We start from the raw sequence: 27101 nt of genomic DNA, 5'->3' as shown, positions 1-27101 counted from the left end.
CCTGGGTAACAAGAGCGAAACTCCGTCTCAAAAAAAAAAAAAAAAAAAAGTATTCAGTGTGGAGTCCTTCTTAGGGAGACTGTATGCCAGTAGAGAACACAGGCTGCTGTGGATAATGGTATGATCCTATCACCTGGTTGAGGAGGAGGAAGATGAAAGGAAGGTAACATAAAGTAAATTTATCTGGGCAGGATGGGTGGTGGATGATAGCACAAAGTAAACTTATCCAGGCAGGATGGATGGTCTCAGGAATGTTTGCAGGAGAAAATATAATTGGAAAGATTTATAAAATACAAGGAGAGAAAGCATTGATCATCTTCCTCGGGGTTTACCCAAATGAGTTGAAAACTTAGGTCCACAAAAAATCCTGGTGCAAAGATGTTAGGCCGGACGCAATGGCTCACACCTGTAATCCCAGCACTTTGGGAAGTCAATGCAGGTGGATTGCTTGAGTCCAGGAGTTTGAGACCAACCTGGGCAACATGGCAAAACCTCATCTCTACAAAAAAATACAAAATTGATGAAACCCCATCTATACAAAAAAATACAAAAATTAGCCAGGTGTGGTGGCTCATGCCTGTGGTCCCAGCTACTAGGGAGGCTGAGGTGGGAGGATCGCTGAGCCTGGGGAGGTCAGGCTGCAGTGAGCTGTGATCATGCCATTCCACTCCAGCCCAGGCAACAGAGTATGGGCAACAGAGTAGGACCCTATCTCAAAAAAAAAAAAAAAAAAAAAAGATGTTTATAGCAGATTTATGCACAATTGCCACAACTTGAAAAAGCAACCAAGATGTCAGTCAGTAGTGAATGGATAAACTATGGTACATCCAGACAATAGAATATTATTCATCACTAAAAAGAAATAAGCTAGCAAGCCACGAAAAGCCATGGAGGAAACTTAAATACATAATACTAAGTGAAAGAAACCGGTGTGAAAAGGCTACATACTGTATGAGTCCAGTTATATGACATTCTGGAAAAGGCAAATGCCAATATTTGGAGACAGTAGAAAGATCAGTGGTTACTGGAAGTTAAGGGGGAGGGTGGGATGCATAGGAGGAGCACAGACAATATTTTAAGACGTGAAACTATTCTGTATGATACTACAATGGTGAATACATGTCATTATACATTTGCCAAAGCCCATAGAACATACTACACCAAGAGTGAACCCTAATGTAAACTATGAAATTTGACTGATAATGGTGTTTCAATGCAGGTTCATTGATTATAGCAAACTTATCACTCTGGGGTGCGATGGAGATAGTGGGGAAGGCTGTGAGTGTGGGGGGCAGAAGGTGTGTGGGAACTCTCTGTACTTTCCTTTTAATTTGGCTGTGAACCTAAAATGGTTAAAAAAAAATTAAGTCTATTAAAAAGAAAGCAACTGTTTAACCACTTTGTCTAGGATGGTCTTTCTTAACCTTAACTTTGTTTTAGGTTTTGTTGTTTGTTTGGGGGATTTTTGTCATTGTTGTTTTTAAGTTAGGACTACTTTGAGACTCCAATGAAAGCCATATGCTGTACTATCTCACAGAGAAAAAATAATATGTACTTCCACACATTCTTACAAAACAATGTGTACAAATCAGGTGTTCACAAACTCCCTGAAATCCATCCATAAATCTAATACTAGCTAAATTTATGGCATACTGAGAAGTGTCAAGCCACTTGTTAAGAACTATATCATGCTCCATCTCATTTCATCCAAGCCACAACCCTGTAAGGTGAATATTATTATCATCCCTGTTTACATATAAGGAAATGTGATTGCAGGAAGTTTTTGTTTGTGTGTTTTGTTTTGTTTTTCACAGCTGCTGAATGTTAAGAGCTGGAACTCCAATGTGGGCTGATCCCACGTTCTTTAACAGTCCCTACCAGGCAATCCAGCACTGGCAGATCATGGAGCCTAGCTAAGCACCTCTTGTTTAAGAACAGTTAGTTCACTTGTCCCCAGGCTCCTATTTCTGATATCAATGAAATGTCCAGGACCAGTATCTGGAGAGTTCGCAGAGCTGGGCCTGCGAAATTATCATTTGATCCAAAAAATTATCATTTGCTCCTGGTTCAACTTCCACAACTGACCCACCTCTAGCCCCTTCTACCCTAGCAGGCCATAGGTGAGAGGCAAGAGCAGAATTTCTCTGTATTTACCTGAGATCAGAGGACTTGGATCAAGGTGAATTATTGCCACACAAAATTAAAACATTTGATCGGCTCAGTGTAAGATTCAATGTTAGTGGCTGAGAAAGAGTGTTCCATGGTCAACAGAGATTCATACCAGCTAACACACAAACACATATATTAGTAGAGATTTGCAAATATAGAGTAAATTGAATCAGGCATGAATAGATGGAATTGAGAATAAAAATAAATTCCAATACGTTATTATGGCACAGAAGGAGCCCTCTCAACCCCCTTCAGCCTCAAATTGCTGGCTCCAAGATGTACAGACAGTGTTTCTCTTAGGCTAAGCCAACATAACTCACCACTTGAGGTCTTAGAAACACATCAAATCCAAGATGTGTAACATAGAACCTACCATTCCCTTCTAGGTATGTTTTTTTGCCTAATTTTCAAATTTCAATGAATGAAATCACTCACCAGCAAGCCAAACAGCCAGACACATAAACGCCATTCTGGGAACCTTCCCTCTCTCATCCCCAAACATTTAAATTTCACATGCCCTGAAGAGGCTCTCCCACTATTTTCTGGAAATGATACAATAGCTTCCCAATTGGTCTCGTCACCACCAGCCTCAATTCCAGCCCCAAGTCTCTTCTCAACTCTGTCACGTGAATTATTATTCTGAAGTGTTGTTCTCTTACTCAAAATTCTGTGTTTTCTCATTTGTTGCAGACGGCATCCAAAGCCTTCAACATGTCACAACAGGCCCTAATTTCCATAAATTCCAATTCTATATTACAACCACACCAAACCACAGGCACCACTTTTTTTTTCTCGATACATTTACACAGAGAATTTTACCTGCCCCATAGCATACACCACCCACAAAATCCTTCCCTCCCCACGACCCCAGCTAGCGCACTTTACCACTCCATCACGACCTATATAACTTTAAGTTATTCAAGGTTCGACTCTAGCATTTCCTCTTAGAAGTCTTCTCCGAAAGCCCAGCATGGATCAGGAGTCTTCAAGGCCAGATGATCAAACAGGTCTTCAGTGCTAGATGATCAAAAAGCTGAGAAAAAAAATTAATTCAAAATCATTTCACTGGGCCGGGTGTAATGGCTCACACCTGTAATCCCAGTATTTTGGAAGGCTGAGGCCGTGGATCACTTGAGGTTAGGAGTTCAAGACCAGCCTAGCCAACATGGTAAAACCCTGTCTCTACTAAAAATACAAAAAATCATCCAGGCACGGTGACATGTGCCTGTAATCCCAGCTACTCAGGAGGCTGAGACAAGAGAATCGCTTGAAACCAAGAGGCAAGAGTTGCAGTGAGCTGAGATTGTGCTGTTGTGCTCCAGCCTGGGCAACAAAGTGAGACTTTGTCTCCAAGAAACAAAAACAAAAAATCATTTTATTTTAAAAGAGTTTTTTTGAAAACAACAAAATATCCGGGGCAAAACCAAAACTTTATTGGTCTTCCACTGACTTTATGGTTTAACATTGTTTTTATGTTTAATTACAAAGGAAAACAACAATCTTTTCAGTGGTCAAGGCCTTAAAAATCTTGCACACTCTGGGTCCCCTCCTTAGTGTTCCCATATGCAAGATCACCTCTATAATTGTTGCTTTTCTTGAGCATCACCCCAACTAGAATATGAATTCCTCCTAAGCAGGAATTATGTCTTTCCTTCTTTATACCCAGTGGCCATTACAATGCCTGGAAAATACTAGGAGGTCAACAAATGCTTATAGAGAGAAGGAAAAAGGGAAGGAAGATGTAGAAGGAAAGAAATGAGAGAAAGAAGGGAGAAAAAAGAAGTTCCTCCTAGACCTGAGATCCTATGCTTCTAATTTTGAAACTGAATTTTCAGAGCCTCTTTTGCCCCCAATAGCTTTGTTAGCAACATACAGGAAAGTAGCTTTGAACTCTTGGGCAACCCCCAAGGCAGTAAAATTAGGCCTTGCCAAACCCAGTCTATTCCAAGGATGAGTTGATTGTTTTATGGCACTGACCTAGAAAGCCTTTTAAAGTGAATCCAGTCTCAACTGACTTTAAACTCCTGCAAAAGTCACTATCCATCACCTTTTCTCTGAACTGCTGGGTTCCCAATACATACATTAAGATAGTCTCTGGGCCACCAGGGTCCTCAGGTACTAACTAGAGAATCCCAGAGGCTGGTCAGCCCCATATACCAACTTCCAAAAATGTCTTACTCTGGGACTACTCAGCAGATGGCCTAATTGTGACTTTTGTTCATACCAAACCATGGGTAATGTTCTGCTCCTTCCTGTGAAATCCTATTTGCACAATGACAAAATCCTGCAAGTATGGCACATAATGTATTGTTATCCAGTGGGTCACAGAGCCCTTTTTTCCATAGAAAAAAAAAATTAAAGACTAAACTGACACATATGCTAAATGAGAACCAAAGCATTTTGAAAAGTTATAATGAATTCTTATGAAAGAAATTATATTATGCATAATATAAACATCTGTATTTAAGGAAGATAATGGTTTAGCCCCAGGAAATAATAGCTAAGCAGTGATGACTTAAGCAAATGTTTTATAATTAATGGAAATAAAAATTATCCACTATTACAGTTAGAGGATGCTTGGGAGAATGGGACAGGAGGTAACTCATATCAATGGACTCAGCACACTAAAGAGAATTAAAGCTTCTATGAAACAGACTTCCCCAAAGAGGAAAACTACAAAAACATCAAACTTCCTGAAGTTCAAAGATGTTAAATTCTACTACTTAAGCCCCATTACACATATAGTTACTGGCAATAGCCATTTCTTACCTTCAACAGAGTCAATTCACCTCTTAAAATGAGATATTTAAAGGCAGGCTGCTGGCCTGGTGTCTTGGATGGCAGATCACAGAGTTCCAAAGCCCTTAAGATGCTGTAGCACTAGTTCTTACTAAGTCATAATTAACTTCATCGGGAGTTACATGATAGCAACTTAGAACAGAATTTGGCTGAACATTTTTAGTATTCTTTCACTTGGTAATTACTACTTCAATGGGAATTTCAAGTAAGAAACAGAAGGCAGAATTTGACCACAAAGAGAGCTACATCAAGTAACTGGCTCAATTTATAATGCCAATAACAGAGTGTATTAAATTCTCCCATGAAACATCCCCGTTAGTGCATTGATTTCAACATGAATGAAAATGGAATCAAACTGATGACCCAGGTTCTGTACCAAGTCCCCATGAAGAGCAATGTGTAGAGGAGAATATGGGTAGGGAATGGCTCCATATACCAGACAACCGCCCTACAAGGGCAATTATGTAAAAACTAAGTAAAGAGCTGGACACTGTTGGGCAGTTTAACCACATAATAAATTCTTAGGAGCCATCACAGCTCCCGTCTGGGCATTAAATATCTGAAGAATAAGATTAGGCCACTAAGATTTGGGCTTGTGCTTCAAAATGAAAACCCAATGCTAGGTTCAGAATGATACCTATAATGGTAGTTACATATTACAAAACTTCAAATTATAACAATATGCAACTTTTTACCACCATTAATTGTGGAACATAACATTTCCTGAAACTCTATCGTAATTCTCCTTCAAAAGTGTTTATGCTGTACATGACCTAATTTTTATCATAAAAGCTGAGACTTAATTTTTTTGGCTTGCTTGCTTTAAATTATACTATTTAGTTGGAAGCTAATTTTAGGGTATTATCAATTTGACATTTGAGTTTAAAGTACACTGAAAAATTACAAACATGCAGAATATAGAAAGATAATATTTTTAAAATATGTTATTTTCTTTGCTATCTGTGTCTAAGTAATTCACCTGAGGCACTTAAAAAAGAATTAATACATTTCCTGAGGGCCAATCCACAATCTCCTTGATGTGGTGTCTGGCCAGACTTTCAATTGAAGGCCGTTAACACCACTTCTCCAACCAGACTTGAGCTAACTCTCCCGTGTCCTCAAGTCTTGAAGGTCACCATCTCCCAGCAGCCCCTATTTCTGGGTGGCCGTAGCATTGAGAAACAAAAGAAAAATCATAGTAACATGCCCTATCAAGTAAAGCAGACTGTACTCCATAGGCCAGCCCACTCATCAATGCACCATGTTTGTTAACATTCTGAAAGACATTTGTGCAGAGAACAAATTGACGGAGCTCATGTTTATATCAGAAATTTCAGAAATGGCAGGGGATTTATTCATGGAATCTTAACACCCATTCAGACTGTCATAAAACACAAAGGACCAGATTCAATAAAAACTCTGTCCAACTTCCACAACACTAAAGTCTGTGTGAGCCTTCAAAACAAAATCAATTTTTCCAGTTTTGCAAAGGGCTGTTCAGACTTTGGTAGCATGGAAGCCAGCTGGGGCATTTCCTAACTCATCCCCTAAATTAGTTTCAAAAGTAGTTTTGAAGACCACATTTGATCAGAAGAATTTGCACGCTTTCGTCTCTCTCACTGTCTCCCTTTCTCCTCTTTTCCCCCCTTTTTAAAAAACACATTTCATAGTACATCACATGGAGAACAAACAACAGAACTGCAGCATATGTCTCATGCAGTTAAAAGCTTCAAAACTGGCCTGTAAAACAGAATTCTTTGGTACACAGTGAAAAAATATTTTTTGATTCCATAATCCATACTGCAGAAAAGTTGGGTGTAATCATTTTTAAAAGTTGCTGTGTCCATGGACAGCTGTTCTTCATACATACTGAGAATGTTTCCTTTACATTCCTAAGGACATGAGAGTCTGACAGCAAGCCAATACCTTTGGAAATGGTGAAAGCTAAACACACCCCATACTGATGCTTTTACTCTCCCAACAAACTTTCTCCCACAACTAAAATGTTAAAACTTTTACCCCACAGCCCACATTCTGAGATTAGTCCAATAACTAATGTTCTGTCCAAGTAAAATACATTTTGTCATAGCTTGAAAATGTTACCTTTCACAGAAGTATAGTATTTCTGACCAGCAGGGAACATATGTCAACATTATCTATTATTACCCAATGTCAGGACCAAAAAGGGAAGGTGGGTGGTGGATGTTAATAACGACTTAAGCGATTTCTAAAAGAGGCATTTGAGAAGTACAAAGCCAGAAGTTTCAAATGTTTTGTCTTATTTTCGCTGTGTCAGCAACCTGCTCCCCCCCCCCCCCCCAACAAGAACAAACCTAATGCTGCCTCCGACTCGACGCCTAGTTCTCTTTTCAATTTTAGCCAACGCTTTGCTAAGCTGGAAAGTTTGAAAAATACCCTAGAAAACTTCTCCACCAGAAAATGAAAAACAAAAACATATGACCAGCAATGATGAAAGCAACTCCCACTTGCTAAGAAAAAGATTTTCAATCACAGAAGCACACAGCTTTTAGATTTGAACATTTATTTTCATTTTTCAAGCTACTTGTCTGGTGTTTAGATTTTGGGGGTTGGGTTTCTTGTTGGACATTGGAGGAGCCAGGGGGAACGCTGGTTGGGAGTGTAACTGATTTTAGCAATTTTCCCAAAGGTAAGCAGAAAGCATTCTCCTCAACTGACAAGGCTACAGGGGAGACAACTGCTCATTCTCCGTTGAATATGGGCTCCCCTGCAGAAGGAGTGGAAAGACACCTTCCATAACGAAACAGAGGAGGCTATGTGTGTGTCTCTTGCCCTTCCTAACGTTGGATCAAGATGTGGCACATAATATCATGGAAACGTCTGGTTGACCATGTGCCTAACCTGGGAGGCCATGAGCAGGAACTGAAAACAGACTCTGAGGCACTGCGATTGGGAGCAATCAAGTTGTTGTTGTTTCTGTGGGCCATGTGGTTGTTTGCAGTGTTTACCAAGGGAAAGAGACTTCAGTTCTACCTCTCCACATGAACATCTTGGGGAAGAGATTACTTTGGGTCAGGGGGCAAGACGTGTTGTTGTTCAGGCCCGGAACAGGAAGTATTAGGGTAATATGTCCTTCAAGTTCTAGAGATTTGTGTAGTTTCCCTCAGGGACTTAGTGTCTCAGGGTCCTGGGCATATTAGAATGTAGGTTCTCACTCACTTAACTCTTTGGTTGCCTTAAAAATGAATCCTTCCCTGTGAAGAAAATGTTCAGGAGACATTATTGAGTAAAACCATTTAAATAAATTCCTCATGATAAAAAGACTTCTACAATGACAGAAAACTCAAACCGTGGCACAGCATGTGCCACAGACTGGAGGAAGGCAGCAGGGCTTACTGTCTTGTCTTTTGGAGGAAGTTATCCTAATTTGTTCTTCCTCATCTCACTCAGCTTCTGAGGACAGAAGTCATAGAATGATAGGTTCCTTCTAGATACCAGTAAGACAAAAAGGAGATCTTAATTACTTATGTAGTCTCCATTGCTACCCAAACAGTATCTTAATTGCTAAATGGCAGAAGTTTATATTCATTCCACAATTGAATGGTACATCTAAAATGATCAAATTATAGGGAATTTTCTGCTCTTTGTGTACGGTGCTGCTGCCCAGGGAACCAACCAGAAGAGAATGCTTTGAGGCAATGTTTCCAGCACGGAGAGAGAAGTGGAATTCCCTCAGTACCTTCAGTTTCATCAGTCCTCACTCACCTACTCCTCTTGGGCCCAATTGGGGTTAGGAGTTTGGTTTTATTCATGGTAGATAATACAGTTAACTGGGCACATCCCGTTTAGCACATGCCTCCTGTGAACTTCCACCTGAGCTGAAAAACCACAGTGGATGCTGCACAAAAATAGTGCTAACTTAAACACACTGAGTGTCTTTTCGCAGACTCATTAAATGTTAAGATGGAAAAGAACCTTAAAGCTTTAGCCTCCTTAATTTTAAAAAACAGAATTCAAGCCCAGAGATAAATTGCCCAGAGGTGAATCTGCTGTCACCTTAGCAGATACCCTGATTCCACTCCATTTTGACATGATATCCTGGAAAACTAAGTGATAGTATTGGCAGCTGGGATCCTGGTCCCCTTTGGGGTGGAGGGAGTTAGGTAGTGATTAGAAAGGGCATGGAGGAATCTCCGACATGCTGATTTTTTGATCAAGTTGCAGTTTAAATGGGCTTCTTCACCAATGATTTGGGCACTTTTCTGCAAGTATGTTACCCTTCAATTAAAAACAAGAAGGAAGCAAAAGAAAGAAAAATAATTAAATACATTTATAATATCATGTGCACATGTAATTGCCGTTTCTATTTTAAAATCCTTAGGTATTATTTTTAAAATAAAATTAAATACTATCTACTAAAAAAGTTGACAGCTTATCATTCCAGCCCAAACATAGGAAAATAAGAATTTTAATAGAGAAGACAGTAACACATCTTCAAAATAATAATAATTTTCATTTGTTATGAACTGACCAGGTTAGGCAATATTTATATTATTTCATTTTTCTTGATCTCAAAGCATCCGTTCTCTAAAGAGAAAATTTGTTTCATCATTTTATAACTATAAAAACTAAAATTTGGCGAGATTTAGTAACTTGCCTAATGACTAGTAGCTGTTACCACAGGAAGGAGAAACTGGACATTTTGACCCTTTCCTATCTTAGGCGACGTCTCCACTGCAATATGTAGCCAGTAATAAAAATATCTTGCTTTTGTGGGGACATATGATATTTTTATTCATTCCACCCAAATATGTATCAAAGATTAGGCACTTCAGGATTACAAACATGAAATGGAAACTTATCTTCAAGAAATTTGTTTTTTCATGAGGAAGTGAAACAGCTTAGTTTTTAAGATATAAGTTCATTCACCAAAAATTAATCTTATGGGCCAATTTTGTCTTCACTTGCGTTTTGAGATGGCCAAAGTCTAAGAAAAGCTGAAGAAGCATTTTAAGCTAAAATTGCCGAGAATCAAGTTCCTTTTTGAGGCTTGAAACTTTTTTACTGTGGAAGTGGAGAAAGATTTGATTGAAAGGTTGACATTTTAATTGCTTTTCTCTGCTGGTACATGTCTCACAAATAGATTTTATGTTTTATAAAGAGGTTTATAGACATAATTGAAAATATCAAAAAGTATTATAATTTTTTATAATTTAAACTCTAAAAGCATAAAAAATACATAATATCTACCAAACTCCATATAAAATTTTGCAAAGGAAAAAAATAACAGTTTGGAAAAGACAAGATTAAAGGATGAAATTATGTCTAGGCCTTTTTCCTACAGATGTCATCTGAGCAGAAAACCTGGATGAGCTTGGGAAAATTTGCCAGTGGTGAGCACATTAATTGGCATTATACCCTCTTGAGTGAATGGGTTACATGCTCTGCTTCAGAGTTATCCTTGAACCTTTTTCTGGTTAATATTATCACGATTCTTGCTTTTTACATTGGCCTATGATTAATGGGTGACATTTGCCTGAGTTTGGATTGAGGGTTAATACTCCATTTAAGCCTGCAACTTTTGGGCTCCCTTTTTCAATTTCTTAGAAACTTTCTGCAGAAGAATAGTAAAACATATGATGGATACAAATACAGCTAGCTAAAAGCAGGGAGGAAAAAGAATTATGCCAAATTAATACAACTGAAATAATCAGGGCATTCTAGAATTTAGCCAATTCCTTTGGACCCTATTATTACCAATTTGGAGTGCCACACAGTCCATATGTTTAAATTTTACAAAAGGAGTAACTGTGAGGTTTAAAAATACCAAACTGATGAACTACAAATAAATTAGTATGTGAATAATATAATATTTCTGAAGAAAAGGGTACTAAAATGTCTAAACTTCATTACATGCTTGACTCAGCAATTCCACTTCAAGAAATATGCTCTAAGGAAATAATCAGGCATGTGGGCAAACATTTGGCTACATGGAACACTTACGCCAACCATATTTATAATCTTGAAAAGATTGGAAACAACCTTAATGCTCAGCACTTGGGGATTGATTAAATAAATAATGGTGTGGCCAAGACAAAGAGCATTGTGAAAGACTATTTAATGACACTGAAATGTATCCAATATACATTCTTATGTGAATAGAGATTTTAAAGGTTACAGTAAGATTTGCACTCTTTTTAAAAATGTGCATATACATGCATGGGTGACGTATCCAAAAGGATGTGCACCAAAATGTTAACGATGGTGATTTTTTTAAGTTGTGAGATTGAGCATGGTTTCTAAGTTTCTTCATGTTATCTATCTGTGCCTCCTAAATTTTCTATAATGTTCATGAATTGCTTTAGTTAAGAGAAAAACAAAATAGATTTTTTCGATAGAAAGAAATGGCCACCATTCTACAGGAGAAATTTTCAATGCAACAGAAACCATAGATGCTCTAGGTCCATTATTTATCTTAGGTTCTTTTCCATTTAAAGTGAAAACCCCTTCCAACAAAAATGAAAGCAACAAAATATAATGTGTGTTTTTCATTACTCTATTTTTCTGTGGCTATCCTACAATATTAAGTATTAAAATGGTCTGAGGGCAATATTGAACAGTATCAATTTAAACATAGCAGTGTTGTTCAGTGGGCTATAGTCTTGATACTTAATCTGCTATTCTGAGCTTATAAAATCTTCCAGCGTCTCACTTTCGTTATTAATAAAAGGGGGACATGCTCTGAGTCCTACTTAGCTCTTTGAAGAATATGAGGCCGATCAAACCAAAAGGATGCTTTAATTTCATTTAGTCCTAGTTCCTGCTTCATAATAGAATTAAAAATAAATATAGAGAAAGAGATGGAGAAAGTGAGTCACCTAATTTACATCTACCACAATGCAAACAAAGTATTTCATTAATAGGTGTTCAGTACCTAATGCTCAATTGTAGTAACTTAGAAGCAACTTCTTAACGGGAAATCTTAGCATTTTTCATCTTACTGCAGATTTTTTACCTTGTCAACTTAGAATTCATCTGTTTTTGAAAAAGAAAAATCTTTTACTTGGAGACAAAGGTAAGCCATAGTACACCTCAAACTAATTAAAGATGAATCTTTTCTGGAACAATGGTACAAAGAAAAAGGCAAATTATATTTTATAATTCAGACAAAACAGTCATCCACCAAAAGAATATTGCCTTATTTTAATTATTAGAATAAATCATTCCATGGAAAACTGTTTGGCACACAGTGAAGATAAAAATGATAATAAATATAATACAAAACAATAAAAGGAGATAGATTCACTCTCTATTCAAGCAAACTAGTCCTTGTTACAAGTAAAACCCTTGAAAGACCCCATACCAAGAGGCACCCCAGAGGTCTAAAAATGCCTGTGGTACTTTACATAAGACCTGAATATAACATAGTTCTATTAAGGTTGACCCAATTTAATCTTCATTAACTGAATTTTTGTAGTATTCCAACTAAAATAAAACATTTGAAATTGTTGGCTCAAATAATTTTAGCTGTTAGGAGAAACATGTGGTAGGTATTTTATTCCTTAAGTATGGGTTAGGTAAGCATGGAACTGGTAGTTTGTATTTGGCCAGGTAGGGTAATACACATTTGGGATAGAAAAATAAGAATGAGTGCAACCTGGGGTGCTGCTCAAGTTTTATATTGGAGAAGCCTCTTTTCTTCCAGGGAAGGATGCAGCACTAACACCTAGGCAACTGTCTAGATGCTTCCCATCCTTTGGTTTGGAGCCCCACAGCAGATACTTGGAAACTACACTTGCAAGAACTCTGGTTACTTTGTGTAGCAGAAGGACATTTAGTTAAAAAAAAAAAAAAAGAAAAAAAGAAAGAAAGAAAGAAAGTCAAAAAACGTAGTAAGTCATTATTATTTACAAGCCAACTGAGCAGCTACCCAGTGTTCTTCATGATCTTCAGATGAAGTCTCTCACCATAGACAGATCTACACAATCTATGGCAAGATTTTTCTGGCATTTCTGAGAGAACCAGTCACGTCTCACCTTTCCCAAGAGTAGATTTGCTATGGTGAATGGATCATCATTGCCCACTAACTTCCTGCAAAGTTCTGTCTTCAGATGCACCTTCCAGTGGCACCCTTAGCTCTAAAAAATGGTGCATCATCTGGGGGAGAATCACCTAAAGAGACATGTTTCCTGTATTGGCAATGTGATCCCCTCTAAATTTCTGTTTTCAGTCTCCTCCAAATAGTGGCACACCTCTCTATTCATAAATATATTGATCTTGACTAGAACTCTATCCACAAACCCACCACTCAGTTAGGCAGGTTACTTGATGCCACATGGTTCTTCCGATGGTCTTTGGAAGACTATGGAATATTTCTCCTGCAGTAGGAAATCCTAGCTATCTTAGACCACAAAGCTAGCTTAGTGAACTTTGCCTGATTCTCCTAAGTGACTGGGATTCACAATACAATGTAAGAACATAGACACATGAGAAATAGAAAATTTCTAGTAATAACCATGGCTTGCATTGGACACTGAACAACACGGTTCTAGTCTGTTCAGATATAACAATATTATGAGAAAGGGAAACATATAGAGCTTATTTCTCAAGAATTTTGCCCATGAACATAATTGATAGGCAATGAAGGGTAAATAATTAGGGAGAACATAGCTAAGAGAATGTTGGAGGTATCTTCATTTCTATTCATGTTTTTTTCTTTTCAGATAAGTAAAATCTGGTTGTTTTTATAATATTTATAGCTATCATTTGGCGCATACTCTATGTTAAGAAGTTTACATGCTTTTTACTTAATCTACACAATTGCCCTCCCTTATCCCCATTTTATGTGCAAGGAAATCAAGTTTCAGAAGAATAAAGTAACCTGTCCACTTCTTGTAAGTGGGAGAGCCTGGATTCAGCTGAGGTCCCGATTCTAATGCCCATGCACTGTAGCTCACAAATGAAGACAGTGAAGAGGAAAAGGCAGGGTTTTAGGAAAGAGGCTATAGTTACGTGAGTAAACAAAGTCTCAGAAGAGGCTGGAAAATTGGACTCAAAACACAAGTATAGGAAGAAAGATATGTCTTAAAAGGTGGAAATGTACTTCTCAGAGACAGAAGGAAAAAGTACATTAAAAATTAAATGGCTGAGTGTGAAGGCATGGACCCATAGTCTCAGCCACTTAGGAGGCTGAGGCAGGAAGATCCCTTGAGACCTGGTACTTGAGGCTGTAGTCACTATGACCATGCCTGTGACTAGCCACTGCACTCCATCCTGGGCAACACAGCGAGACTCCATCAAGAGAGAAAGAAAAGGAAAGAAGAGAGGAAGGAAGGGAAGGAAGGAAGGAAGAAGAGAAAAAGAAAGAAGGAAAGGAAGAAAGATTAAATAGTTTTATATTTTAAAGTGACATTACAACTAAAATAATATTGAATGATCACCTGGAAAATTAAAGTTTGCATAGGTTTTTAAAGCTACATTGGACAGTATGCTAAAATTTTGCTAAAGAGTAGAATTTAGTGTAACAGGTCTGTCTTGGACTTTAGCCAGCCACTTAGTTACTGATCTTATAATTAGTAGCACTCACTTTCCAGACAGCCCCACAGTGCAAGCCAGAAGCTATGAGGATGGCATTCCTAAATCTATGTAATACAGTCTCACAAGGTAATAACAATAGTAGCCACAATATGATAAATGACAAGAGCTTTAGACAGAGAGTCAAGAGTCCTAAATTCTAGCTGTAGACTTACTAACTAATCTTGTGAGCCTAAGAAATGCACTTAACTTCTTTGTGACCCACATTTCTAGTCTGTGTAAGAGGAATTCATTTACTCAACAACTATTCAATGAACGACTCTGATGCTGCACTCTATACTCAATGTCTCCACTCTCCTGGAACTGACATCCTAGTAAGAGGTATCAGAGCCAGAAAATCACAAAGGAAGCAAATCCGTAAACAAAGTTTGAGAAAGTGACATGGAGAAAATAACACAGGAAAATGTGAGAGCATGTGCAGCAAGGAGGTGCATTTTAAGCTTTTACCATATCAAGGCGAGAGATGATGGCTGGCTCTTGAAAAAGAATTGGATAGATTCAGGATAGCATAAGATAAGATTGACTGGTGACTAGATATGGGGTGATGAAGGTCATAAGAATCAAGCGTGAGTCCTAGGAGTTTTTCAACAACTGTGTAAATGAGGGTGGCATTTCCTGACTTGGCGAAAATGCTAAAGAAATGAACCTGAGAGTTAGTAAACAAGAATTCTGTTCATTGGTTTTTAGATATTGCCCTACAATAATCTCTGAGGTTGATTCCACTTGAAGAAACATTTCATGACTCTAGATTGTGATCACATAGGCCATTTTGAGAGGTGAAATATGGTGTAAAGTAAATTATATTCATGCCAATGAGTAACTGAAGCAGGATAGAAATGGTGGTCAAGAGAACCCAAGACAGGTAGAAACTGTGTGAATCTAGGTGGTAAAGTTTATAAATGCAGTTGTCTAATTCACTAAATATAAAGATCAAGAATAGTAGTACAAAGAAGATTGTTGGTCTAGAATGAATGTCACTGGAGACTAGCAGTGGTAGTCTGGAGATCCATACATGACATGCAGAGCATGGTGTATACATCTATCTGGAAGACAGCATGGCAAAGCAAGGACGACAGGGACTACTCTCCGCCATTCATTTGAACAAGTGATCTTACCTCTGCCTCTTTATTCTCAAAGAATAAGTGAGTTAGAGGACTAGAGGAATATGCCTGGGTGGGTTTAGTGTGAAACCTACCATTTTATTTTGTGAGGGCTGGACTTATCACCTCATAAGTGTGAAAATAGTTGTGAAAAACCCCTCCTCATCCTCAGCACTTCTAGTAAATGAATTCTTTTTTAAAACCCTTTACTCACACAGCAAATGATTCTAAATATCTCATAGTCCTTATTCCCCCTCCCTATTCCTCATGTTCTTCAAAAGAACAGTCTAAAACTCTTGCGATCAGGAATGCAGTGTCACAATAAGTTTATGCAAATACAGGGTTAATTGCTATGAACACATTTCGATTTCATTTTTCTACAAGTGACTACACTCGAAAATACTCATTTTCCAGCATCTGCTTCATAGGAAGATGCTCCTGAAATGTTAGGCAGGGTGGGGGACATGGCTGTCGCCTAAAAAGGAACCACATTGCTGGCATCATGGCCACTGATATAGGAGAGAGGACCACCTGTTACTGTTCCCGTTTACAACCAGAACCAGACACAACCAAGAACCACTCGAGGTATTACAAGTCAAAGCATTTCATAAATTGTAGTGTAATCTGCAAACATCAGATGTGATTATTATGTTCTTATTCAATCATGTAGAAATGGATGTTGGTTGTAACTGGGGAGAATTCCTACAGCTTTTCATTCCTTAAGGCTGGATCACAAATGTACCATCACAACCAAAGCTGGTTTTAAACAATCTAAGCAATTACTGTTGCTGAGAAGAATGATGATTTGACATATGTAGCATTAATTTGACCATAATAGTTTCACTTCAGCAGATATTTGACATTCAATAGTGCTGAAAAAAGTAAAGGGCTGTTTTATCACACCTTTTTACATTTGGTAAGTGATAGGTCCCACCCAATTAAAGTTCCGTTTTATTTTAAATGATAGATTTTACCAAAAACACCTACTCTAAACCCCTATCTCATCTATTTCTACCAAATTCTAACCTCTTCTTAAAATACAGAAGCAGATATATCAACTAAAATTGTCCCCTGCCATACTTAGCTTTGTAATACACTTACCTAATAAATTTTATACCCTTCTTTCCTACCCACAGAAAATATTGGCTTTGCTATTTTTTTCTCTCCTCCTAATACCATCATTCTCTGGTTCTATTCTCTCTAAGTTCATGTACATACAGGTCTCCATTATGACAAAACAATATATTATTCGGCCCTTTAATCCTTCCATTCTCAGTCATGTTTTTAAAATGCTTCCTTCTCCTCCTCCCTCTGTCAGTAAAGTGAAACATATAAAAGACGCACAGCACAACATATTTCTAAAGTAAAAAGAATATTTAGCATAATTGGCTTTGTTTTAACTAATATGCAGAGCATCTCTAAATGCATGTCCTCCTTTATGAGTTGCCACTGTCATATGATTTTCTTTTAATGTGAGCTTTTAAAGGCTGATGACCCATTCCCCATTAAGCCTTCAGCACTGTAATTCTCCCATCTAGGAAGCCACTGTGTTGATATCACAATCATTGACTCTGGTATGCTGGAGAACCTCTTTACTCAAAGCTAATCATTTGCATTTTTTAAGTCTTACTTTACAAATGCAACCAGATACATTGACATAAGGCCGATGCACACCATTCTGCCTCCATATCTACATCTCTAATTCGACATCATAAAAGTGTTAATGCTAATTTTATTTTGATTTTTCTAACTAAACATCTCTTTTATCCTGGACAATAAGATTTATGATAAATTATTAGTAAATTACTCATCTTCTACTATTACAAATAGTTTCAAGAGACCATACCTATTGGGAGGAAATGCGCAACTCATAGCCACTGCAAGTTCATGCGAACTGTTGCCATGTTTTCCAACTCACAGCTTCCAGAAGTCAAGTCTACATCAAGCTTAACAAAAAGCCCACCAAAGGCAGTGATCAAGATGTTCAGATCAACAGGGCATTCTAAATTCACTGTCTTCCAGGTCAGAATTAACATAGTAATTTCCAATCAAAGGACACTGGTCATCAAACCCAAAACCTGTTCAAAAACAAAACAAAAAAAGGACAAAAATGAGATTTAAACACAACTTAGAAATTCCACGGGTTTATTTAGGAAGTGCTATTTAAGCTGTAAAGGATTTTCTGTTGTTCTTGTTTTAAACAATTTTATAATATTCTTTTGTTCTTGAGTTACTCTATATCCAAATAATCATGTATGTAAATGACTCAATACAACAGTGGATGCCCTGACAATGTAAACATTATTGTTTATCCAGAAGCATTATATGTTCATGCAAAAAAGAAAAAAAGCATTGTGGTCAGATCAAAAAACCACAACTGTAATTGTTTATTTATATAGCTCACCATTACTCTGTAGTGTAAGTTTACATTCTTAAAAAAATTTTAAACAATGCTGAGTTAGTCTTAGAAGAGTGAAAAAGGCATGGTTCGCCTAAATGATTAAAGGCAAACAACTTAGGTCTATGCATGCAGCAAAATGCTTTAATATGGAAATTATTCACTTTGCCCAGGCTTATAGTTTTCATTTTTATGCTGCCCTTGAAACTCCATGATAACAGGGCCATTCAGTGGAATTTCTGCATTTTTCTCTTTAGTTCAGGGCAGCTGGTTTCTTTCCTCTCGAAGCAGAAAGCTAAAGTATATTTATCACTCTAACAGTGACTCAAAACAAACAGGAAGTCTTCATCAGCCGGCTCCTGGGCATAGCTGATATTAGGTACTGGCAGAAAGGAAACAGAGACCTCATTCTCTGAGAGTCTGACAGAATGTACACGCAGATGCAGGCGATAACAAAGTTAGGGATGCTCCCAATGACCACCATGTTCTCCCAGGATTAAGTGCTCTGTGCAATGCTTGCCAGCTTTCAGAGTCTGTGAAAATTCCTCAGGAGTTTTCCTTTCCATTGCAGTGTGAAAGAGAAGTTTGAACTGGATACCACGAGCCTTACAATCCTTGTGAACCTATGCACCAAAGGAAACCTGGGAGGGAGCTATTCTGGGAGATTTGGCTTTGATCTGGTTGCTAGGAAAAAGCCCTGCTTTTGTCTGGAAGTATTCTGAATGGCTCCTTCAGTCAGAATGAGGCCTGCAGGTCACTGTCTGAATTAAGTGAAGAGGATTTTTTTTTAACACTAAAAATGAAGTTGTCGCTGTATGCCATAATAAAGCTGGAGAGAGCGGACCGTGCTGCTGAGCAATGGCAACGGCTCTTTGCTACAACCTAAACTCCAAGGTATACTGTGAAAATCACTGAAGCGTGCTTGCAGATCAAATAGATGCAAATATTCCTCAGTGGCACATATGTTCCTAGAAACCTTTGCCTTCACCTCCTTTTCAAATGAAACCTGTTTCAGATTCAAAGCCCACTTTGTTTTTATTAATACAATGTTCACTATCAAACCATTTTTTTAACCTTACTAATAATGGAGAGGTCATACAACTCACACCTAACTTTTTTCGGCCAAACTCCGAATGGCTTGCACTGCAAACTACTGATAGTAATGCACAAGTGTTAGGCAATACACTTTGGGGGGGTTCCTTTCAATATTTTCTTTTTTATTTGTCAGCTAATCTCTTTGTTTATGGTAATGTGTGTACCTTTGTATAAGGACTTTACAGCCATTATCTAATCTTCACAGATCCTGGTGAGGTAGAAAGGGAGCAAATCTTATCACCATTCTACAGATGAGGAAACAGAGATGAAGGGAGGTTGAGTAACAAGCTCACATTTTAAGTGGCGCATTCTGACCAGATGCAAAAAAAAGACAGTATGGCACAGGCTTTGTTTTTCCAGGAATGAGACTAGATTTTTACCTACCACCCATCTGTTCACCAGTCTCCTTAATGACCAGCATTTCCCAGTGACTGCACAGACTCTCCACACAATCTGTTGGGAAAATAGGCAGCAAACTGACCCACATGAGGATCAAGCCCTTGACCCTGGCTCCACTGGCACCAGGTGCCCATGAACTAAGCCACAGACTGAAAGCCTAATTGCCCCCAAGCAGAATGGGACCAATTGCTCCCCTTCTAAATCATTCCGGGAAAGAAAAGAAGGGGCTACTTTTCATGTATTTATCTAGTTTTGTTCTTCCTCAAGCTTGAAATGTATTTTTCGTTCCAAGCAAATCTTAAAATACGAGATAAAAATACAAAAGTAGCAGAGAGCTAAGAAGTAAACTACTTAAATGAAAATTTTATTTTAAGAATAAATGAATAAATAAGAGGAAGGTATACAAGAGCTGGCACCTTAAGGATCACAGCATCATTGCTGGTATGAAGTGATTCTTTACTTGTGTTTGTATCACTAGATGATAAAGATGAGGAAAAGTTAACGATGAAAGAGACTGTTATCCAAATAATATAAATATCCTCTTTTAAAGACAGTAGAGGATTTTATTCCTTGGAAAAAGTTACAGTAAAAATATAATGAAGACCGCTGGAGTATTAGATAGATGCTACATGTGTTGATCAAGTGATGGGGATTATCTTCCCAAAACAGGCTTTGGAAACAACTATTGTATGAAAACACCTTCCAGAGGCTTCAGGAGCAGGAGGAAGACAGCCTAGCCTATCTTTTGGAATGTAAATTACCTTGCAGTCCACCAGGCAAAAAAATCATGAAGCCCAAACCAGACATCCCTACCTAACAATGTTTCAACTAGAAAACAGAAGTGTTTTCAGGATAACATAACATAACTTCTCTCAGTCTACCTGTTAACTTATTCAACTTTCTTTTCAAATTCTATATACAGTTGTAGATCTGTGAATTGCATATCCATAAACACCACAGAAATTTCTGAAATCTATCTCAGAAAGCCACAAAGCACATTTAGGTTTTACTATCAACTTGATGGATTCTGAGCTCTCTCAATCAAGGACTACCAGTGTGTTGAGCCCAACTCTGAATGTGGGCAGGGACCAAATTGCTTTCCTGAAATGGCAACGGGCTAACAGTACCAATTAGCCAGACTGCACAATGGTTCTTCAGAAACTGCTAAAGACCAGCACTGAAGACCCCTCCTGAGTAGGACCTAAACCCTGGGGCTTGCTGTACCCATACTTATTCACTGCTGCCTGTGCAAATGTTCCAGCAAGCCGAGAGGACTTGGCATTAATTTCTCCCTGTGTCGCCATGGCTAGAGCTAAGCAAGGGCCAAAAATGAATTAGGTAAATATAGGATGCTTCAGGCACAAATGCAGCAGGTGAATTTATTTGCAAATTACTTTTTTTTAATCTTTCTCATTTAAGATTCTCTTTAGAGACATAGAAGATAACTTTATCATTTTAAAAGTAAAGAAAAGCAATGTTTGCGTTCAATATTTGGTTCATAGCCAATCATGCAAAAGTATGTCTGAAAGAGTCCCTTTTTAAAAGTTATTAAAAGAATAATAAAAGAATCCTTTTTTTAAAGTTATTACGCATTTATTACAGGATTATTGATTTCAGTGATGAAAATTGTATTGTTAGGGTTGGGTTGACCTAAGACAGTTTTTTTCCTGGCGATTTCTCTGTCATTTAATTGAGTCACCTTATTCCTTCTGCCTCAATACACAACTGTTCCTGTTATTTTTTGAATTAATTTGGATAAAAGCCTTCTGCAAAAGCCATCTTTCTGGATCCACAACCTCCTCTCTGAGCATTTGTTAACACATTACATTATACTAAAATGAATCCACCCACTAGAAATTAGACAATCTATCCTGGTTTTAATATTTTTTGAAAGCTTACAAAGTGCTAATCACTAAAGCAGTGATTCCTAGCTCTAGTTTTGTGACAGCCTGGGGTATCTCCAATTACCTCATAGATCAAGAAAAACAAAACTCCAAAAAATTTTCAGGAGAAAATTATAGTTGTTTTAATTTGAAATATAAATATCTGCCATGGACATAGGAAGTGTGTCACAGTACAACTTGGTGGGCTGGGTAGTTGTAAGAAAACAAACAACAATAGTCTATTGAAACTCCTCAAAGCTCAAAATCATTATGCTCTCCAAAAAAAAAAAAAAAAAAAGAAAGAAAGAAATTCTATTTTATTTTTAGGAACAGAAATTCTAACATACACCTTATGACAGGCACAGAAAGGAACTAGGACAAAACCCATTCCAGGACATTTCCTGGAGAAGAATATAAATAAGGTGTGTCACACATTTTCATGAATAAAATAAACATGATAATATCTAATAACACCATTATACTATTCAGTGTGCCTAAATTACAGTTGTACTGAGAAATGAGAAAATCTCTGGAATAGGACCAGGATTGCTTTTTAATTGTCCATTAGAAAAAGCAAAAAATAAAATCGCCTGCAATGATTTCCTTTTGAGATCATTCACCTTATTTTTGAAATACAAAATCAAAAACATATTGAGACGCATGGTGAGGCTGGGTAATAAACCCGAAGCAAACTGTCTTCTTTCCTCAGCTCAGGCTCAGCAGCTCCAGCAAGCCCACAGTGCCAGCTTGAGACTGGCAAGGCAACTAGCATTGCACAAAACAAAATCTTTATTTTTCAGTTCCGGCTGATTCCACTAAGAACATCTTTCTCTCCTCACCTTTTCTTTCTTTCTTTCTTTCTTTCTGAATTGAGGTCTTTCTATTTACGGATGTGCTTCCATTATGTGAGATGTCCCCTAAGCCAACGAAAAACAATGACAATTTTATTTTCACATTAAGATTCCTCTCCCAGGGCCATATTCCGTGAATGAATGGCTTGTAGGACACACCACTAATAATAACATCCACCAACTATGCCAACACAAGTGCAAGAGAAGCGCAGGGAAGATAAGGCTAGCCAAAGGAATTCTCCCATACCTACAGTGGCTGGCTCTTTCCAAGAAAGCTGTTGGGTCTGCCTGCTTATTGACTTGTATATTTGCCAGGAAGGTATTCCTTTTACAAAGTAAAAATAAATAGCTCCTACAACTTCTTCCTTGTCTTGAAATCACCATTTCTATTAGAAAATAAACTTGTAAACTCCATCTGTTAAGATACTTGAGAACTCTACTAGATAAAACATACCAAAATTTGTTGAAGGAGCATTACTGGCTAGGAAAGGAACTGGAAACGAGGTCATTTCCCATTCAAATTTAAATGTCACCATGAAATACTGTAGGAAAATCAAACACATCCAGAGTGATTGCACATGTCACAAACTCAACTCATCTGACCTCCCCAACACTTGTACCCTAGTGTTACTGTCACTGAATTGTCTGGATTCCAAAGAGTATGTTGGCTGAGCTCTCACCCACCCTGTGGATTAACTAAGACCATTTTTTTTCTTTTAAATCTCAGGCTTGTTTTCCCCCTGCAACACAAAAGGCTTTTAGTCCACCTACCCGCCATCAATAAGCTGGTATGCAGCAAGAAGAAAGCAACTTAGTTAACCGTTGAATCAGAGCATAGAAAAAAATACCCACACAATTTATTCTACAATCTCTGTCACTTACTAGGTAAAATGCAAGCTTCAACTCATTCCTCAAGCCATCCTCACTTTCATTCTACTTATTCATCTTCATCCATTTAACAAATATTTACTGAGCACCGACTATGTTCAAAGCACTTTGCTAGTCACTGAGTTTGCAGCACTGTGTAAGATAAAGCAAGTTCTGAATTTCTAGGCTGAATGTCTAGGGCTGAAATTCTCCCAGAGAGAGACAGCAATAAAACAAATAATATTATTTTAAAATAATTACAAGAACTATAAAGAAAATATAATTGAATAGAGAGAGAGAAATTGATTTGAAAAATAAATATAGTGACCTGCTTCTTCACAAATGAGAGGAGAAATATGGGCACAACACTTTAGGCTGCTAGTCCAGGGAAGGGCTCTCTAAAGCGGGGATATTTTAGCTAATTTCTTATTGGAAGAGAGGGACAGTTGAAAAAAATAAAAATGGCCTTAGGTGACAATGAGCTAGGTGAGCCCAAGGAAAAGAAACGAGGCAGGAAGGCTGATGCATAATAAAAATGCCAAATGAGGTTAGGCTGGGAATTTGAGGGACTCACAGGTTGGAATTTATTCCAAATGCAATGGGCAGCCTTTGGGGGATATTCAACAAGGAAGCAACTTGATCTCACTGAGATTTTCAAATAGTAAAGTGTCTGCTTTCTGGGGATCTAATGAAGAATTGAAGCAGGGAAGACTCGAGCTATCTTTTAGAATGCAGGGGAAAAGAGATGAAAACTAACCATCATGTTTTTGAGCTGGGCATTGACAGGTTGGTGGGCCATTAACTGAGGCAGAGATGACTGCAAGGAATCAAAGGTTCCTGGGGATGGAAATTCACCTATTCCACCTAATCCCTCAGAAGCCCTTGAACTCATGAAAAGTGGCCTTTTTCTGAGGGCTCCTCAATTTTCTTATGTTCTTGTCTCCTACATAAATCACAGTGTTTGGGTTGCTTGTATGCTTTTCAATTCCATTCCCATAAACTTCAAACCCTGGCTCAAAATCCAGTTTATCTAAGAAGTCTATCAATCGAAACTCTCTGCATAGTGATTATTCTTCGTTAATATCCATCTTTCAGTTTTTATTACACATCTTTTACTCTATTTTATACTCTGCTCCGACTGAATTTAGACCAAATTTGGGGGCCTCCTTCCCTTTTTCAGCCCCAACTGCCCCACCTCCCAACTGCACCCCTTGCATATATCTGGTGCCCCACTGGGCTCTATTTATCCAAGCCTGAGCTCAGCCCCTGCAAAACCCTTTTCAAACTGGCACCCTCACCCAATAGTTCTACCTGCCACAAGTTCCTGTCAATTCTTTAAGACCCAGAATATGAATCGTCCCCTTTTAAAGACACAATTTTTGGCCTGGCAAGGTGGCTCAGGCTTGTAATCCCAGCACTTTGGGAGGTGGAGGTTGGCAGATTACACAAGGTCAGCAGTTTGAGACCAGCCTGGCCAACATGGTGAAAACCCATCTCTACTAAAAATACAAAATATTAGCTGGGCATGGTGGCGAGCACCTGTAGTCCCAGCTACTCAGAAGGCTGAGGCAGGACAATTGCTTGAACCCGGGAGGCGGAGGTTGCAGTGAGCTGAGATTGCACTACTGCAATCCAGCCTGAGCAACAAGAGCAAAACGCCATCTCAAAAAAGAAAGAAAAAAAGAAAAAGAAAAGAAACCATTTTTGACCCCTCCCCAATCAAACATGATTTCTCCATCCCTATCCCCTAGGAGGCAGTGGAGTATAATGGTTGACACCTTCAGCTGTAGGGTCACACTGCCTCCATTGACACGCCCGCCATTGCCATGTGCTAGCTGTGTGCCGGTGGGCAACTTACTGCAACATATCACCACCGGATGCTTCTTCTGGGAAGGCCAGGATGAAGCAAGGCAAAGGAAGTAAGAATATCTACCTTATCAAGTCATTGTACAAATTAGAGGAGGCAACACACCTAAAATAAACCACATATCACCTGACCAGTAAGAAGGATTCTTCAATGTTAGATGTTTCTGTCATTTTCGTTTCAGCATTCTTTGGCTGTCTTGTGAAAAACAATATTCTTCATTCTATTGTGGTTGTCTTTAACCCATTAGATTAAAAGCTCTCTGAGGGCATCAAGGTGCCTTCTTCATCTCCATATTTGGTAAATATTTTACAAATATTTCTTGATGAATAAATGTGAAATCTAAAACAGCTAATTTTAAAGAGTTGCATTTCTTTTACACAAATCTGTCGATTTTCCTCAAAGTAGAAATACTCTCTTTTTTTTCTTATTTTAAAATTTCATATTGGCCAATATGCATCTATATAGTGTGTGTAGTGTGCATGTATACCGTACATAGATACTGTGTATATGTAGTATATACTGCAGAGTGTATACTACATAGATCCTGCATATACTACACATACTACATAGTATCTACGTAGTATATACTGTATACCATAGAGTATATATTTCTACTTTTCTGAATTGAGTAACAAGGACAATCAATACAAGCAATGCATACATCATCGTAAATTCACCAATGAAACTGCTTCTAAGGAGGAAAACTGTCTCTTTATTTATCCTAAACATAAGGAATTATAACAACAGGGCATCATTCCAACTCACAAGAATCTTCAGGCCTCTGAAACCCAGAGTCAGGCAGGAGGTTCTTGTTAGTGACATGTGCTCTCTCATCAACATCAATTAATATTTATTGGACAAAGCATGGATGTGGCACACTATGCTGTGTGTTTTGCACACATTTTTTAAATATGAAGACACTATCCCTGCTTTCTTACATGTGGAGAAAAACAGTGTTCGTGACCACAATAAATAATAAAAAACATACATGTTTCTATAGGTTTATGAAAAGTATTGTATCTCATCATGTAAGAAACGAAACCTTCAATGAGCAAGTAGATCGTGACTGGCTTTGAAATATGACAGGGAAAGAATCTAGTGGAGAAATAAAGAAACTGTAGATTCGAAACTAAATCAATCTTGATCGTAGCTTGCATTTTGTTTTTAATTAAGTGCAACATGCTAAAATAGGGATTAAAAAAACAGATTAAAAGATAAACTTGGAGTCTCTATATCTTTTTTCACAAAGTATCACTTAAGTTCAAAAGGATTTGTTATCATTTCTAGTAAACATAATTTTATTATACTCTTTGTTTCTAGGTTAGCCCATACCCAAATAATTATAGATGTAAATTATACAACTCTGCCTAAAGGATATCATTTTTCCCTAGTGATGAACTGGTATCAAAACTCCAGAATAATTTGATGCAATATAATCTCTTGTCACTCTCCTTTGCTCACTTGGGCTTTTTCTCTCCGTTTTTGCCCTTCTGACCTTCATTTCTTCCCTTCTTTTTTCTTCTCCTGAGTTGTTCAGCATTTGTGAATAATTTGGTCAACTCTTCCAGCTGAGAGTCCACATCCTCAGCCTGTAGTCAGCAGCTATATTCTATTCCACAGACTGAGTTATTTAACTGCACAAGTTCTTGTCTCCAATACACACTCTTCTTTTCTCGGTTGACTTATAACACATACTTTTTTCATCAACGTCTAAAAAAAGTAACAAAGACTCTGTTCTTACAAACCAACTCAAGAATTCGAGATAATTTTTCATGTAGCATCATCTATTAAGTGTTCAATATTTCCAAGCCACAATCTAACTGCCTATGACATATCCTGAATTCTGATAAAAAAGCAAAAAAAAAAGAAACTTGTCCAATTTTATCTGTAAAATTCATCTCTCTTGATGTCTGATTGACAAACTACTTAAAACACTCAAACTGAAACAAGTGAGTGATAAAGCCACTGAGATAACCATTGTCTGTTCTGTTTCTTAATTTCTACATACTTCTACATACCTTTAGTGACCTCACATTTACTAGAGCCTATAGGAATTACAAGTTTGAATTAAATAAATTTTTGGCCTTTGTCTTTCTGCCT

General features: G+C 37.8%; 1 long non-coding RNA gene across 3 annotated transcripts in view; it reads right to left on the bottom strand.

Moving 5' to 3' along the window:
- Nucleotides 1-27101, bottom strand: part of LOC116556892 — a 391699-nt gene that overhangs the window by 335306 nt on the left and 29292 nt on the right. For all 3 annotated transcript variants that reach the window (XR_004271230.1, XR_004271235.1, XR_004271234.1), the window contains exon 3: nucleotides 17560-17719. This is a non-coding gene — a long non-coding RNA (uncharacterized LOC116556892). The remainder of the gene's footprint in view (nucleotides 1-17559; nucleotides 17720-27101) is intronic.

This window comes from Sapajus apella, unplaced genomic scaffold (genome assembly GCF_009761245.1).
Source record: "Sapajus apella isolate SASKATOON/1434 unplaced genomic scaffold, GSC_monkey_1.0 scaffold18, whole genome shotgun sequence".
In the NCBI taxonomy this organism is placed as follows: domain Eukaryota; kingdom Metazoa; phylum Chordata; class Mammalia; order Primates; family Cebidae; genus Sapajus; species Sapajus apella.
This window is presented reverse-complemented; position numbering and strand designations above follow the sequence as displayed.